This window comes from Schistocerca serialis, chromosome 5 (assembly GCF_023864345.2).
Source record: "Schistocerca serialis cubense isolate TAMUIC-IGC-003099 chromosome 5, iqSchSeri2.2, whole genome shotgun sequence".
NCBI classification, from domain to species: Eukaryota; Metazoa; Arthropoda; class Insecta; order Orthoptera; family Acrididae; genus Schistocerca; species Schistocerca serialis.
The window spans coordinates 347,642,056-347,658,647 of NC_064642.1; the positions used below are offsets into that span (position 1 = coordinate 347,642,056).

Genomic DNA, 16,592 nt, shown 5'->3' on the forward strand with positions numbered 1-16,592 from the left:
AAAGATTAAGGAAAGGCAAACCTACGTTTCTAGCATTTGTAGACTTAGAGAAAGCTTTTGACAATGTTGACTGGAATACTCTCTTTCAAATTCTAAAGGTTGCAGGGGTAAAATACAGGGAGCGAAAGGCTATTTACAATTTGTACAGAAACCAGATGGCAGTTATAATACTCGAGGGCCATGAAAGGGAAGCAGTGGTTGGGAAGGGAGTGAGACAGGGTTGTAGCCTCTCCCCGATGTTATTCAATCTGTATATTGAGCAAGCAGTAAAGGAAACAAAAGAAAAATTCGGAGTAGGTATTAAAATCCAGGGAGAAGAAATAAAAACTTTGAGGTTCGCTGATGACATTGTAATTCTGTCAGAGACAGCAAAGGACTTGGAAGAGCAGTTGAACGGAATGGATGGTGTCTTGATGGGAGGGTATAAGATGAACATCAACAAAAGCAAAACGAGGATAATGGAATGTAGTCGAATTAAGTAGGGTGATGTTGAGGGTATTAGATTAGGAAATGAGGCACTTAAAGTAGTAAAGGAGTTTTGCTATTTGGGGAGCAAAATAAGTGATGATGGTCGAAGTAGAGAGGATATAAAATGTAGGCTGGCAATGGCAAGGAAAGTGTTTCTGAAGAAGAGAAATTTGTTAACATCGAGTATAGATTTAAGTGTCAGGAAGTCATTTCTGAAAGTATTCGTATGGAGTGTAGCCATGTATGGAAGTGAAACATGGATGGTAAATAGTTTGGACAAGAAGAGAATAGAAGCTTTCGAAATGTGGTGCTACAGAAGAATGCTGAAGATTAGATGGGTAGATCACATAACTAATGAGGAGGTACTGAATAGGATTGGGGAGAAAAGGAGTTTATGGCACAACTTGACCAGAAGAAGGGATCGGTTGGTAGGACATGTTCTGAGGCATCAAGGGATCAGCAATTTAGTATTGGAGGGCAGCGTGGAGGGTAAAAATCGTAGGGGGAGACCAAGAGATGAATACACTAAGCAGATTCAGAAGGATGTAGGTTGCAGTAGGTACTGGGAGATGAAGAAGCTTGCGCAGGATAGAGTAGCATGGATAGCTGCATCAAACCAGTCTGAGGACTGAAGACCACAACAACAACAACAACAACCTGTGTGAACATTTATGTCTCATGTTCCTCCTGATGGCTGCAAAGAAGAATAATTGTATATAAAAACAATCATTACTCATCTGTTTCTCAGTTGAGCATCAGAAGCGATCTCTTACGCTCTGTCTTTAAAAGAGCAGTAGCCAGCACTAAATGTGAATTTTTTTTTTTAGCAGTTGAATTAAGCAAACAGGAGTGGAGTATTGCATTTATTGGACTGGAAGCTTACAACACCATTTCTAATACCACAGCATCAGACTGAAACAAAATCTAGGAAGTGGCTGAGTTGTAAAAGTACCCCACAGTGCATATGACATTGATGATTTAAATGTATATTTAAAACATTCTGTATGAAGTGTTGAGTTGAATGTGAATGAAAATACACTTAAAACAGAAGTAAGAAGAAACAAACTGTTGACAGAGAGGTTCAATAGTACTGCTACTAGGTTTCTCAGAGGAATAAATTTGCAACCACATCCATATATATTTTACGAGTCAGCTCAATTAGTAGATATACTACATAACTTGCATTGAATCCAATATTGCATTGAATTTGGATCTCACTGACAAATTGATTCACACAATCTGCCGGTTCTTCTCTACAGCTGGTCCAGGATATAAAATGATTGAGCCATGAATCAACACCATACACCACTGATCGACTGTTCAGGTATTAGAGCATCTCAGGTTGAAAATGCACACAGAGACAGACCTCTTATTGACGTTTGTAGTGAAGAAATCATAATACACTTACACTTGAAGAGGATTGGCGTATGATATAATGCCACTGCACACAGACCCTCTTGTTCTCCTTTGCAAATTTGTAGATGCTTATGGTCACACACATTGATATAACCTCTGAAAGAATATGTAAATTTCTTGGCGTTTGTATTAAGTCACTGTGATATAACTGGAATGGCCGTTAGAAATAAAATTACAGCACAGTATCAGTCTCTTTCTGACGATGAGAAGGGAGGTTATCGTCAAACGCTTGAATATTATTTAAAGAACAATATCCAATTTTTATGTTTATTTAAGGTGATGGTTAAGGGGACATTTTCTTTTATCAATGGCCGGTATCATACAACACTTGTGGAGAAACTGATTGATTACACAGTTTTTAGGAAATGTTTGGATGATGGGTACTGATGATTTTTATTATCTCCAATTTTTGTAGATATTTTCCTTGCAAAACATGACAGTAGAAAACAAAAAAAGAATTATGACTGGTATTTAAAAGATTTTTATTCACAGAAGCTTACAAAAAAAGAGAAGAATATGTAGTTATGGAATCACACAAAACAGTGATTACACTAACACAACAATACAATTTGTGCAAGTTATTCACCACCTCTTTTTCCACTTGTAGTTCAAAATCTACAGGAGTCAGAGTAATAAAGTCTTGAGAAATATTTCTCCAAACTTTTACTAGCTCTACCACTAAATTCAAGGTCTTCAAAGTGAAGCCATGTGGCTCCTAGGCATTGCACTCCTACCTGAGCCCTCCTAGTGAAAGTATCCTAAAAGTTTGGCAGTGGAGGGCTGATTTAATCCTCATATTGAAACAACCTTCATCAGTTAGAAACACAGCAGCAAGTCAAGTCTAATCTACAGGTTTACTCGTATGTACTCCACTTTCCCGATAGGTTATGCCATTTTGTTTTCGCTCCTGTAGTGGCATGCTATGGTGCTATGGCAAAAGGATTTTAATGTGTATTAGGTAGAGTCAGTGAAGGATGATCCCTGCCTGCCAACTGCAGTCAGCTGCTAGCTAAAACAATCATTGTCTGCAGAGCTGTGACAATACTAAGATGCTACTGTAGAGATGCACAAACTTACATTATGTCATTAGTTGAGGAAGATGTACAAAGCAACTGCACCAAGCCCAGGGATCTTTCATAGGATAGCAGACATGAATCAACAAACAAATTAAAAAAATATATAGTTATATAACTTTATTTTTTAAGTGTTAATCAAAATTTCATGACTATCATTCATGCAGAATAATGTTGCCACAGTTTCTAAATTCTTATCATCTATCGAAGCTACAATTAACATTGATTGATTGGTGGAATATGCAGAGAATGACAGTACAAGTACTGGAGAAATTATTAGCAACTGGTAAAATTTTGTTTCTAAATGATGGATTTAAATATGGACATGTGTTCAGCACATTATTTATTCATCTGTTGGTACATCACATGTTTCAACACTGAAATGCATCTCACACTCAGAGAAAAAGACATTCTAATACCAACTGTGGCATGATGATCTTCGTTGATAATAAGGAAGCTTCTTGTTGTTCAGTGGCCCAGTGGCCTGAAGAATGTGTTCCCTCTGTAGTAAGGCAGGCCAAACTCTTTGTCTTTAAGTATGTCTGCTTGTGTCTGTATATGTGTGGATGGATATGTGTGTGTGTGCGAGTGTATACCTGTCCTTTTTTCCCCCTAAGGTAAGTCTTTCCACTCCCGGGATTGGAATGACTCCTTACCCTCTCCCTTAAAACCCACTTCCTTTCGTCTTTCCCTCTCCTTCCCTCTTTCCTGATGAGGCAACAGTTTGTCGCGAAAGCTTGAATTTTGTGTGTATGTATGTGTCTGTCTGTGTTTCTATCGACCTGCCAGCGCTTTCGTATGGTAAGTCACATCATCTTTGTTTTTAAATATATAAAATATATATATTCATTTAGTTTCCTAAATGATTCTGGGTCTTTCTTATTAGTTTAACAGAAGTATTATCTGTAATAATGTATTTCCCTCAAAGCTCATTGCAAAGGCCACCAACTGGAATGTTTCCCCAGTGGCCAGAAATCTTAGCGTGACTACTAGTCTCTTATCAGAAAGAAAACACAAGTTGCACGCGCTTATTATGGAGGGCTCATTTTTGTATCTTTTCAGTAAATATCCATTTCAATGATGGTGAGAAGCTTTGAAAAATCTCCATCTCCTCTTCCACTCTAAAGAAATTATGAAATGAATCTTGATCCTGAAATTATGCGTTGAAGTATGTTATTTCAGAGTGATGGTAGTCAATGTAACCTCAAGAATATGGATAGTATGCTTGTGCAAAATGATGACAGATAATATACACTCATGTTCAGAAAACCTTGAACGACTAGATACGGAACGTTAATATCCACAGAACATGTACATTAGTACGTTCTGCAGAAATGATTAGCATTTCGATCACCTCAGTTCAGCATGTGTCCTGTTGCCTAGTAGCCACAGGGTCTGTCCTGGGCCACGATATCATGTTCCATCCATGATGGCATTAATGCATATAAGGCACGAATGCCATCCTGTGGTATAGCCATCCATGCTGCATTCAGCTGGTTCCAAAGTTCATCTGTGGTGCTTGGCATTGGGTCACAGTGCTGCACCCATTGTTTCACCGTATCCCACACATTTTTGGTTGGTGACAAGTCTGACGATACAGCAGGCCAGGGAAAAAGGATGAGATCCTGTGACACTAAGAAGGCTTGTGTTCATACAGCAACAAGTGGGTGCACATTGTCTTCCTGAAAAATGCTGTCTGGGGTGTTGTGCAGAAAGGGTATGACTACGGATTGCAAAATGTCATTCACTTAGGTCACACTTGTCGCAGTACCCTGGATGTGCACTGTGCTTTGTGGCTGTACCCAACAGCACCCCACGCCATACCGGTAAGACCTTGAGTTGGCGCTGTATGTCTTGTGCGAATGCAGTCACCATGCTGTCGCTCCCCCTGTCTGTGGTGAATCATAATGCAGCCATCATTTTCAAATAGAAGACGCTATCTGATCCCATTCCTCTCCCCAGTGACGTCGTCCCAAACACTATTGCCGTCTAGCATGTTTTTGCGCATGTGTTTTTTCGGAACATGAGGGCACTTTAATTATACTCAATTTAAAACCGAAAATAGGATGAAGATGCAATTGAGTTGATGAAAAACTTCTACTTGTATGTATCTCAAATAATTGTACAGCATTATGTTGTGTTCCTCCACCAGCAATTCGCAGTTCAAGCCCTTAACGAGTCCACAATCTTAGACATGATTTTCTCTGCTCTTCTTCGACAAGTAACATAACTATTTTATGCACGATTATTTTAATGAAGAAACTTGGTGTCAACGCGCCAAATGCAAACAGGAAATGCCACTGGAGAGCGCTGACGTCACAAATAACGATGAGGAACTTGTTCCGTGAAATGTAGCAGGTTGTTTCAGAGCTTGCAGCAACCACAACCAACATCACGTCTGGCATGCTTCGCGATGAGAAACGCGTCCCATTTGTTGCCGGCTTCTTGTACAATGAGCGCCACATTGTGTTTAGCATTTTTCTTTATTATTACTATTATTATTATTATTATTAAAGGAGTGAGCTCAGATCCATCACCCGTTGCTAAGGTGGTGCAACTAAACTCTGACTCCATTTCAGCCAAACACAAGCCGTGATGGTGGCAAGAAAGGGGGGGTTAGATGGTGGATGGCAGACATAGATCCAGTCATCCCAATGGGAAACTGCCATCTGTCGTCTCAGTGCTAATTTGCTGATTGCAGGCCTAGCCAAGGGCATACACTTTGCAGATCGTTTAATTTACACACCAACTTGTGAATTAATTAAAGTCTTTACTGTACATCAGTTGTGATTAAATTTGATAAAGCCTTTCAGGATAAGAATGGTTAAGTTTTGTATGAATTTCAGTTCCACGCTTGAAATAATTTGGGAAATATTCAAGATTACCAAAAAACTAAAGTTTTATAATTTACCATTAAAACCAACATCCTGACGCTTTACTATGTTTTTGACTTTTGTAAATACATCAGAGGATGTTACTACATCATTAATTAGACAGCATTTTGTTTAAGGTAGTGGAAGGAACATAAAGTTTTGGCTTTCAAACAGGAATCACTATTTTCAGTTTTTGACATTATTGTTTTATCTGATATGTTATCAGAGTGAGTGAGGATGTGAATAAAGCATCTAGGTACACACGAATCTTGAGATTTTCTTTTTATATTTACCAAGGCCAATTTCTATTTGGAAGTTTAAACTGTGGAATTTACTTTTACGTGAAAATTTACTTGCTAGAGAGATGCTATAATTTTTCAGAATGTAAAATTCAGGTCTCTTAACAGTTTATTTACGTGTACTAGTTAATAAAACACTGAAGTATGTGATTTTGTGTTATGAAAAAAAAAAACGTACAAATGTATGTGAATTTATGTGATGGGAAGTAAAATCCTACAACCTTTATTTAGTGCAATAAAATCAACGAGGAGTATTTACACAAAACTGAAATAATTATATAATTCAGATGAAAATTTTCTAATGATTTAACCCCTTAATTTCAGCTGAAACATTAGGGTCCCAGAGATCACACCTCTAGTATTCGTTACAAAAAAGTCGTCTCGTAAGTTAAGGGTTAATTGCCGATACGAAAAAAAATCAATGATAGGTGATACTTTTGGCATGGCTAAGTGCCTGAAACTCCAGTGTGGTTCCCGCACTACAGCTCTCTCGTCACAGTCGCTCGCACAGTAACCGTAGGTATGTGGAATACCACGATATGGCTGCCCAAATCATCACAAAAGACCCATTATATTTCACTCTTGGGACGTAAACTCTACCAGAAGTTGGAAACAAGACTCATCCGATCAAATTACTTTCTTCTGTTGCCCCAAAGCCCAGGTTTTACGGCTTCAGAACAAAGTTCTCTAGTTTCGGGAATTCGCATCACTGATAAGTAGTTTTGGAATTTGCAGCTCTTCTTGCAGTTCCCTCGTTATGAAGCTCCTTTCGTGTGGCTTTGTTGCGCACAGGGTTCGCGAGTACGATAGTCAGTCGTGCAGGGAATTTTGCAGCTGCCGTCCTCATTTTTCCGCCACAATCCTTTTCAATGACCTGCCGTCACGATCACTTAATAGACCCTTTTTGTCCATGCTGTGAGTTAACGGATGATGTTTCTCCACTTTCCCCGCATTCAGTGTAATTCCTCCATATGATGCCTCTTGAAACATCAAACGCTTCGGCTGTCTTGATTATGGAAGCATCCACCATACGGGCACCAACAAGCTACCCACGTTCGAATTCGCTTAGCTCCGACATAATGCACTCAAAACCACACGGAACGCTCTTCTGACCGCGACTGACACTTGCAGTGTATCGAGGACACGGCGCAGGTACAAATACAACAAGCTTGGCTAGCATCTGCATTTATGTTCAAGCAGGCATTTCTCGCGGCGTTGCCACCTTTTTGTTCAATCCCTGTAAAAATTTTGACACTACTTATCTATCGGTGTATTCATCCTGTGCATTAAAAAAAAAAGAAAAGAAAGTAGGCGGATATCAACATGTCAGACAGGCCCATTCCTTTGTAAAGTGGAAGATCTTCATAAAATAAACATTGTTTTGAAGTATAGGACAGCAGTGTGTTTCTTAGCTTTATGTAATTAAAGGGCCAGTTACTACAGTTACATCACATGCTGTATACTCATTTGTGGTATCGCAATGTAGTTTATTCCTGTTTCCCACACACACATTAACGTGGTTTTGGAGAAAAAGAACCGGAGCGCCAGAAGTTTCCGTATTTATTTCCGTGCCTTTTGTCGGCAGCGGATATTGAGCAATGGCTCTGGTCAGTGAAAAGTGCTCGCGCTGAGATTTCTGGCGACTGTGCTGCGGAGCAACTGTGGCCCACGAAGTTTTCCATTATTTACTCTGCGCGGCTGTGGCTACATGGCACGACTAAAGTCTGTGATTACATTTCTAAAAATAGTAGTTAAGATAAACACCATTAAGTATCTCTAATTTCCTCCCCACGAAGTCTTGGGCCAGTTCATCTATCAGCTACCGCACGTTTAGCACAGAGGCAGAAATTTAATTCACACGGGATATCTAATGCCATGCGAGTATTACTCCGCAGTAGTAGCGTGATCGAAAATAAAGACCCTTGCTCAGTTAAGGCTAAATAGTCTACAATAACAAAGTAGTCATAAATCGATCCTCTTTACCAAGTCGCGATTTTTACACTCAAGCACCGTAAAATACTAGTACATTAATACTCCATAAGTTAAACACTACCGGGAAAATTGGGAAACTGGAAAGTTGGGCAGATGACTGTATGTGATAAGCTGGGACTACTTGCCGGCTCAATTAAGCTATCCCAACGCACTTTCCCGACCGACTCAAATCTATGGCGTTACCAAGGGCTTGGCGAGGTAGGTCTCCGCAAAGGGGGCAGGCACAAAGGAGGCGGAGAAATTAATCGGAAAAAGAAAGAAAGAAAAAAAATAGAACCACGGTTTAAGAATTAACATGGAGAGGTATGGAAGTTCTCCTACCCCTCGTGTTCCTGTCTTCCGCCTAGGAGAAGATAACTTTCCTTCGGCCTGCAACTACAAGGGGCGTTCAATAAGTAATGAAACACTTCTTATTTTTCTTGGCCAATTTCGCTTGAAAAAAAGTGCGGAATCTATACTGGGACTTCGTGGAGTATTCCCGCTTCGGCCCCTACAGTTTCATAGAAGTTCCGACACGTGGCTGTGCTATGTGTAGCCTTCAAAATGGTGTCTGTAACGGAGGTGCGTTCCAAGCAGAGAGCTGTTAATGAGTTCTTTTGGCGGAAAACCAGATCATCGCAGATACTCATAGGCGCATGCAGAATGTCGACAGAGACCTGGCTGTGAAGAAAAGCACGTTGAGTCGTTAGCCGATGAGTCTGTCATCATCGCAACAAGGTCACGCAAACTTAACGATCTCCTGCGTGCAGGCCGGCCACACACAGCTGTGACGCCTGCAGTGTTTCAACGTGCGGACACTCATCCGAGGTGATCGACGGACCACAGTAAAACACCTTGCTGCTCAACTGAACGTCTCTGTTGGTGGCGCTGACATACTCGTCCACCAGTTAATGTACTCAAATGTGTGCGCCTAACAAAAGACCATAAAGAGCAACGAAGGGCCATCTGTGCGGAACTGCTCGTGCACTACGAGGTTGATCTCGACAATTTTTTGTCGAACATCGTCTCAGACGATGAAGTATGCGTTCGTCACTTCGAACTGGAAACAAAAATGGCAATTCTTAGAGTGGCGCCATACCACCTACTACTACTACTACTACTACTACTACTACAATTACTACTACTCCTCGGCTCTACAGCCCTTGGAGGGCCTTGGCCTGCATCACAATATCCTGCCATTCTATCCGATCCATGGCTTTCCGTCTCCATCCTCTGACAACCAGCTTTTTCATGTCTTCTTCAACTCCATCCACCCATCTCTTTCTGGGGCGTCCGCTACGGTCGCAGGTTCGAATCCTGCCTCGGGCATGGATGTGTGTGGTGTCCTTAGGTTAGTTAGGTTTAAGTAGTTCTAAGTTCTAGGGGACTGATGACCACAGATGTTAAGTCCCCTAGTGCTCAGAGCCATTTGAACCATTTTTTCTGGGGCGTCCCCTCCGCCGTCTGCCTCCAGCCTTGCCATCAAAAATCCTCTTACATGCTCTGTCTTCTTCCATTCTGACCACGTACCCTGCCCACCGCAGTCTTCTTATTTTAATGGTAGGCTCCGCACATTCCATGTTCCTATGTACATATCTCTCGAAATTTTTTTGTTCGCTGGGGTCGTCATCGAAATATCTGTCCGGCTTATTCCTTTGCTAGCATTCGCAACAATTGATGTTTTACAGAGGGAGATTGTTAATCTTCCGCCCAACCATTTGGGAGGTAGCTCCTTACAGCTCGCAGGGTAGCTGGCTCCATGTTCAGGAGAGCATCCTTAGCCTTTGTAGATCCCTCTACCAACTGCAAGGCAGCAGGTGATTTGTATTGGGTTTACTCCCTTAGGGAGACTGGCTTCACCACGCCTCTAGAGCCCTCCCTGCCCTATCGTGTAGGATGTTAAGAATGATAGGGGAGAGGGATAGGCTTAGGATAGGATCGGACAGGAGACAGGAGACAGGTCGTTGTGGGACACACTTTGTCTGGCTCCTCCCCATCGGCCTGCCCGGCATGGGTGGCCCTGCTTGTGGCTATGCTACCGCCGGCATAGCCCTCTGGATCCAGAGCGCACAAACCTCCTCGCCCGCACTGACAGTGCTACGTTAAGGCGGTGTCCCTGAGGAGGCCATACCACCTACCCTCCGAAGAAAAAGTTCAAAGCTGCACCCTCAGCCAGCAAAGTCTTCTGGGACTCTGAAGGGGTTATTCTGTTTGATGTCCTCCCTCAAAGTACAAGGATCAATTCTGAAGCGTATTGTGCTACCCTTAGGAAACTGAAGAAACGAATTCACCATGTTCGTCGCCACCAAAATACAAATGAACTCCTGTTTCTCCATGAGATCGCAAAACCTCACACAAGGCTGCGGACCCGAGATGAGCTCACAAACTTCAGTGGACTGTTCTTCCTCGTCTACCCTACAGCCTCAATCCTACACCTTCCGGCTTCCATTTCTTTGGCCCAATGAGGGATGTACTCCGCAGGAAGCAGTACGTGGATAATGGGGAGATGACTGATGCCGCAAGACGTAGGCTCCTGCGACCACCAGTAGAATGGTACCATGTGGGCCTACGGGACCTCCTAGTAAGAAGCCGTAAAGCAGTCGTATTGAACGGAGATTATGTTGGAAAATAGGGTTTTGTTGCCAGAATAGAAGGGAATAACATGATGTATTGGAATACTGTATAAAATCAACTTGTTTTCAGATTTAAAAAAAATTGTTGCGTTACTTATTGAACGCCACTTCTTTAAAGGCACGCTGCGTACAGTGTTATTTCAGTAGTGTAATTTCGACCAAGCAGCTTCATACAGAAACGACCACTACCCAACAGGCGTCTGTATTTAACATGTTTTATTTGGTAGCAGTGTACGTGGTTCACACAGCTACCGCCTACGCTGCTCGCTTATATTCAACAATGAAGTTCGAGTTGCAACCTCGCTATGATATTGTAGAATAGCGAAGGTCAGTAAGCGGGTGCCGAAATCAGATAGCCTATATTTCTGACGACTGAGGACTAGAGGAAGCACGCAAAAACGGTAGAGGGGATATTTAATTTACTTGCCCCAACAGAAAGGACTTTTGTTGTCCTGTTTACTTACTAAAAAGAATTCAAGACCGAGCCTTCAGATTAATAATATTACGGAAATTGTTAGTCGTTACGCCTACAGACAGCTGCACTCTCTGCATGTAAGATGAATCAATCTCCGTGTAAACAAACCTACTCTCTGCCATTAATTTTGACAGTAAGTATACGGAGACTAATTGTATCTCAAACGACCGATAATTATGTACTTAGTGCTTTAAGGTACCGTAGACTACATTGTTACACTATGTGATCAAAAGTATCCGGGCACGTGGCTGAAAAATGACTTACAAGTTCGTGGCGCCCTCCATCGATTATGCTGGAATTCAGTATGGAGTTGGCCCACCCTTAGCCTTGTTGGCAGCTTCCACTCTCGCAAGCATACGTTCAGCCAGGTGCTGAAAGGTTTCTTGGGGAATGGCATCCCATTCTTCACGGAGTGATGCACTGAGGAGAGGTACCGACGTCGGCCGGTGAGGCCTGGCACGAAGTCGGCGTTCCGAAACATCCCAAAGGTGTTCTATGGGATTCAGTTCAGGACTCTGTGCAGGCCACTCCATTACAGGGATGTTACTGTCGTGTAACCACTGCGCCACAGGCCGTGCATTATGAACAGGTGCTCGCTCGAGTTGAAAAATGCAATCGCCATCCCCAACTTGCTCTTCAACAGTGGGAAGCAAAATGGTGCTTAAAATATCAATGTAGGCCTGTGATGTGATAGTGGCACGCAAAACAACAAAGGGTGCAGGCCACCTCCAAGAAAAACTCGACCACACCATTACACAACCGCCTCCGAATTTTATGGTTGGCACTACACCCGCTGGCAGATCACGTTCACAGAGCATTCGCCATACCCACACCCTGCCATCAGATCGCCACATTCGTCCCCCACACAACGTTTTCCCACTGTTCAATCGTCCAATGTTTACGCTCCTTGCACCAAGCGAGGCGTCGTTTGGTATTTACCAGCGTGACTGTGACTTATGAGCAGGCGCTCGACCATGAAATCCAGGTTTTCTCACCTTCCGCCTAACTGTCTTAGTATTTGCAGTGGACCCTAATGGAGTTTGGAATTCTTGTGTGATGATCTGGATAGATGTCTGGCTATTACACATTACAACCGTCTTCAACTGTCGGCAGCCTCTGTCAGTCAACAGACGAGGTTGGCCTGTACGCTTTTGTGCTGTACATGTTCCTTCACGATTCCACTTCACTGTCACATCGGAAACAGTGGACTAGGGATGTTTAGGAGTGTGGAAATCTAGCAGACAGACGTATGACACAAGTGACACCCAATCAGCTGACCACGTTCAAAGTCGGTGAGTTTTGCGGAGCGTCCCATTCTGCCCTCTCACGATGTCAAATGACTACGTTCAGGGTCAACTGCTAGAGTCTGCACGATTCATCAACACTCTGCAGGTCGTTCTGCAAATTCTTACTACCTTCCGGCGTTGCTACTTTGGTATAGACAACTGCATCATCTGCGAATAGCCTTAAAGAGCATCCGACGTTTTCTGCTAGATCATTTATATATATTGTAAACAGCAACGGTTCCTATCACACTTCCCTGTGGTACTCCGGAATAACCTTTACATCTGTCGATTTAGTTCCGTTAAGAGCGACGTGTTGAGTTCTGTCTGCTAGGAAGTCTTGAATCCAATCGCAGGTATGCTCCGATACTCCGCCAGCTCGTATTTTTTTCATTAAACGGCATTGCGGGACGGTGTCAGAAGCCTTACTGAAATCAAGGAACACGGCACCAACCTGAGCGCCGTTGTCCACTGCGCTGTTCAAATGGCTCTGAGCACTATGGGACTTAACTTCTGAGGTCATCAGCCCCCTAGAACTTAGAACTACATAAACCTAACTAACCTAAGAGCATCACACACATCCATGCCCGAGGCAGGATTCGCACCTGCGACCTTAGCGGTCGCGCGGTTCCAGACTGTAGCGCCTAGAACCGCTCGGCCACTCCGGCCGACACACTGCGCTGTGCGTCTCATGGAGGAACAGAGCGAGCTGAGTTTCGTAGGATCTCTGTTTGCGGAATTCATGTTGATTCTTATGGAACAGATGTTCATTTTTCCAAAAACGTCATAATTCTTGAGCATAAAACCTGTTCCATAATTCTACAACAGATTGACGTCAACGATATAGGTCTATAATCAAGTGGATCTGTCTTACGGCCTTTCTTAAAATTGAAAATGACCTGTTCTTTTTACCAGTCATTAGGTACCTTTCGTTGCTCAAGCGATCTACGATAAATTACTGCTAGAAGAGGAGCAAGTTCTTTCGCTTAATCTTTATAGAATCTTATAGGTATCTCATCTGGTCATGAAGCCTTTCCACTACGACTAAGCGGTTGTAGCTTTTTTTTTCAATTCTCGATCGGTTATCTCAATATTTGCCGTTTCGACGTTCGTACGACGATTGAAAGGAGGGACAGAGTTACGATCTTCCGCGGTGAAACAACCTCGGAAGACCGAATTCAGTATGTTGGCCTTCTCTCTGTTATCTTCTGTTTAGGTGCCGGTGTGGTCGCAGAGAGAATGAATAGATGATTTTGACCCACTTACTGATTTTACATACGACCAAAATCTCTTACGTTTTTTACTCAGGTCGGTTGACCACATCTTACTTTCGAAATCATTGAAACATTCTCTCTCACTGATCTCCTCATGCTCATTTTCGCTTCGTTCAACTTTTGTTTGTCAGCTTGGTTTTTACTTCTCTTGAATCTGAGATGAAGTGCTGTTTGTTTACGTAGCGCTTTTCTAACACTGCTGTTAAACCATGGTGGATCTTTCCCATCCCTTAAAACCTTACTTTGAACATATTTGTCTAGAGCGTATTGAATAATGCCTTTGAATTTTTTCCATTTGTTCTCCACATCTTCGTTCTCATTGCCGAACATTTGATGCTGACTGCTGAGATATTCTGAAATTTGTAGCCTGTCATCCTTGCTGAGCAAATATATCTTCCTTCCTTTCTTCACATGCCTTGTAGGACCCGTCGTCATAGATGCTGTCACAGCCTTGTGATCACTGATACCTTCCTCTATGTTAACTGATTCGATAAGTTCAGTCCTATTTGTTACCAGGAGGTCTAAGACGTTATCCTCACGGGTTGGTTCTCTAACTATCTGCTCAAGGTAATTTTCGGACAAGACATCGAGAACAATGCCACACGATTCCCTATCTGTGGCACCAGTTTTGATGGCACCAGTTTTGATGGCATAACTCTCCCAATCTATACCTGGCAAGTTGAAGTCACCCCTATTACAACGGCATGATCAGGAAAATTACTAATAATATTCTACAAGTTTTGTCTCAAGCGCTCTATGACTACAGATCCTAACCCAAGTGGTCTATAAAAGCATCCGATCACCATATTTGACCGTTCTTTGATACTCAGTTTCATCCAGATTAATTCACATTCGGAATCCGTGATAAACTCGCTAGAATTTATCCAATTTTTTGCTGCAATAAACACGTCGCCACCATTGCCGACTAACCTATTCTTACGATAAACATTCCAGTCTGAACTTAGGATTTCGTTGTCAATGACGTCTGGTTTCAACCAGCTTTCTGTTCCCAATACTATCTGTGCGTTATAACCGTCAGTAAGCGATACTAATTCTGGGACCTTTCCTTGGATGCTCCTTCAGTTTACTAAAATCATATTAATCTTTTCTAAGTCTGATCTGCGAGGATCAAGATTCTCTGATGTCGCTGTGGCTGATGTAACAGGCAAATCGTCTTTGCTCCCAAGGGAGGAGTCCTCTAACCTAAAAAAGCCCCATGTGCACGCCACCCGTACTCCGCTACCCTAGTAGCCACTTTCTGCGTGTAGTGCACGCCTGACCTATTAACGGGAACCCTCCAATTCTGCACCCGATAGCGGAAGACGAGAAATTCGCATCCGATACCGCCGCAGAGCCGGTTGCTGCTCCAAACCAGATGACCGCGACCAATCCTGGTTACGATGCTACAAATAGACAGCTTAGCCTGCAACCCGCGTCCGTTGCTAGTTGCCTTCACCAAGTCTGGCAGCAGCTGCAAGGAGCCGAGGGTGGCTTCAGAACCACGCGGTAGGCGTCTTTCGTGCCGACATGTGCCACTACATGCAGCCGGTTGCACCCAGTGCGCTCGTTAGCCGCCTGCAGGGCCTCCTCCTCATCACGGATGAGACCTCCCGGCAAACATACTGAACGCACACTGGAGTTCTTTCCTGCCTTGCCTATTATCTCCCTGAGGGGCACCATCACCCGCCTAACATAGGAGCTCCCAATGACTAGCATACCCACCCTCTGTACTTGTCCGGACAGGACAGGAAAATCGACCGCTGGCCCAACAGGAGAGGCATCCCGTGCTGGCTCAGAGTTATCATCAACACAAGGGTAACAACTCGTACCTGTTGCTAAGACGTAGGGAGACAGCATGATACGGTGACTGATATATCCGAGCAGGACACAGAATTTATTCCAGACTTCAAGTTTCCAATACATCCAACATACATACCAATTGTCGAGACACCAGCATTGCTTAGTGCACCTGACAGATCGAAGCAGAAATCAATTCAGTAGGTGGAACTGTTTCCAGAGGTCGAGTTGCCACTATCGCCAATGTCTGCACTACTCGTCAAGCCATTGCCATGATTTAATGCAGCTGTGAAAGTGGTGTTATTTGCTGCAGTGTACAAGTTGAATGAGAAAAATAGTAAATGTGTAGTTGTAGGCATCTCCTAAGATCATTAGTTAAATTTTTGAAAATCCACGATTTCGTGGCATAAAAGTAGAGCTTTCAGACTATGAATGGTATCAGTTACATCAGAATTCAACACAAACAACTGCTATGTTCAATGCTCAAATGCCTTCAGTGTTACTTGGTTGTCATAGAATATGTGTTGGAGCTATCTAAGAACAGAAAAAATGTGCAACGATAAGAATTACAAACAATGCATTCATTTTCAGGAATCTACATTCAAGGTAGCTCAGTCATCCAGAGTGTGGTGTATGAGCAGGTCGAATGGTGCTCATACGTATATGAAGTTATTGGAAATGTACTGCACGCACACACAAAGTATACTTCAGAGGAAATATTTGTCACGAATTTCGATGTGTCCTGCGCTTCAGTACACAGCATGTATGATGCATCTGCATCATGACTACCTAATGTTGCTAGAGAATTACGAGCATATTCACATTTGTTTGTGTGCCCTATTACCTCAGACAAAAAAAAAAAAAAAAAAAATAGTGAAAATAATTGAGTATTTATCTCTCTAACTGTGTTTCATTTGATCAAAAACCTCAAACATGCCACTTTCCCTACGTATTAAATTTGCGCAAAATTCAAATTTTTGTGAGAAATTCAAAAATATCCTGGCTTTCCCCCCACTCCTACGGTGTCACT

General features: G+C 42.7%; 1 long non-coding RNA gene across 1 annotated transcript in view; it reads left to right on the forward strand.

Moving 5' to 3' along the window:
- LOC126481224 (uncharacterized) overlaps nucleotides 1-16,369 on the forward strand; it is a 46,787-nt gene extending 30,418 nt beyond the window's left edge. The window contains exon 3 of the long non-coding RNA XR_007587529.1: nucleotides 16,154-16,369. This is a non-coding gene — a long non-coding RNA (uncharacterized LOC126481224). The remainder of the gene's footprint in view (nucleotides 1-16,153) is intronic.
- Nucleotides 16,370-16,592: the final 223 nt, after the last annotated feature.